Source organism: Crocuta crocuta, unplaced genomic scaffold (genome assembly GCF_008692635.1).
Source record: "Crocuta crocuta isolate KB4526 unplaced genomic scaffold, BGI_CrCroc_1.0 scaffold224, whole genome shotgun sequence".
In the NCBI taxonomy this organism is placed as follows: Eukaryota; Metazoa; Chordata; class Mammalia; order Carnivora; family Hyaenidae; genus Crocuta; species Crocuta crocuta.
Window position 1 is genome coordinate 2,032,998 of NW_027529545.1, and position 1,537 is coordinate 2,034,534.

The window sequence follows — 1,537 nt, forward strand, 5'->3', positions numbered from 1 at the left end:
GCTTGGCTTTGGTTGGTCTTAAAGATTTTTAATGTAAACTGTAGAGTATAAGGGCAGGATCCCTTACTTCTATCTTCCAAGGAGGTAACTTGGACATTTCTTCCCACTGATAGGCATACAGGGTCCATGGCTTTTATTTTTTTAATGTTTATTTTTGATTTTTAAAAATTTTTTTAATGTTTTATTTATTCCTGAGAGAGATCGAGAGAGAGAGAGAGAGAGAGAGCACGAGCACGAGCATGAGCAGGGGAGGGTCAGAGAGAGAGGGAGACACAGAATCCCATGACAGGCTCCAGGCTCTGAGCTAGCTGTCAGCACAGAGCCCGACATGGGGCTCAAACCCACGAACCGTGAGATCATGACCTGAGCCGAAGTTGGATACTTAACTGACTGAGCCACCCAGACGCCCCAATGTTTATTTTTGAAAGAGAAGGGGAGGGGAGAGAGAGATGCAGAATCTGAAGCAGGTTCCAGGACCTGAGCTGTCAGCACAGAGCCTGATGTGGGGCTCGAACCCACAAACCGTGAGATCATGACGTGAGCCAAAGTCAGATGCTCAACCAACTGAGCCACCCAGGAGTCCCATGGAGTGCATGACCTTTTAAGACCAACACACCAGTTTAGTGCTCTTCAGAATATAAATAGTAGCATTGAAAACACACTTGGAGCTTTCTAAATTGACTTCCCTGAACTAAGTTAGAAATTAAAGTTGGGCTGAGGTGCCTGTTTTTGGCTCATTAAGTCTTGTAGTGTTTTCTCTGAAATGGCAGGTGTCCTGGGAAAAATCAAGGAAATGTTCTCTTTAAGTTCCCTGAAAATCAGAAGGGCACCATTTTCTGATAATTTTTAATTATTCTTGACTCGGTAGGACTACATATTGAAAATGGAGCACATCACCTGGGTAGATAAAGGAGATGCATGGAAGAAAGGAAAGAAGGAAAGAACATTTCTGTGTGGATTCACAAAGCAGGCTGTGGCACAGTTAGATTTTTTTTAAAGTCCCAAGCTACTGTCCTATCTTTGCTAACAGAACTACACTGATTTAAAACATAGCACAGCTTTAGGGAACAGGAATAAAAACCCTGCACATCAAACAAATGTGCGTTTGGGAGCAGCCTTTTTGAAAAATATTTGCCAGACTAGACATACAGAGATGGCTCTGGGCTTCCCATGGATTCCTGGACATACCTACCCTGTGCAGGAGACCATCATCAAGTTTGATTTCAAAGTTCAAGTCACTGTCTCCAGTGGCCACTCACATACTGAGAGGGATAAAACCCCCCCACTACATGCTCAGCCTTGAAATAAATTATAATAAAAACCATCGCCCATAGCTGTAAAAAATTATGAGCGTTCTGCCAATCCATTTTGCGTCCCTAAGCCAGTGAGTGAGTGCACCAACATCGCACACTCACCCCAGGAAGTGCTCATGTAAAAACTCAAGTTTGTCTTGTACAAGAATATTTCATGGCAAACAGATGAGGCAACATGTAACTCCTCCCCTCCTACTTAAAAGGACTCATCCAAGTCTTCGATA

At 43.3% G+C, this 1,537-nt stretch overlaps 1 protein-coding gene across 1 annotated transcript in view; it reads left to right on the forward strand.

Annotated features, from left to right (window-relative positions):
- FRMPD4 (FERM and PDZ domain containing 4) overlaps positions 1–1,537 on the forward strand; it is a 533,682-nt gene that overhangs the window by 43,581 nt on the left and 488,564 nt on the right. The gene's annotated exons all lie outside the window — the stretch shown is intronic.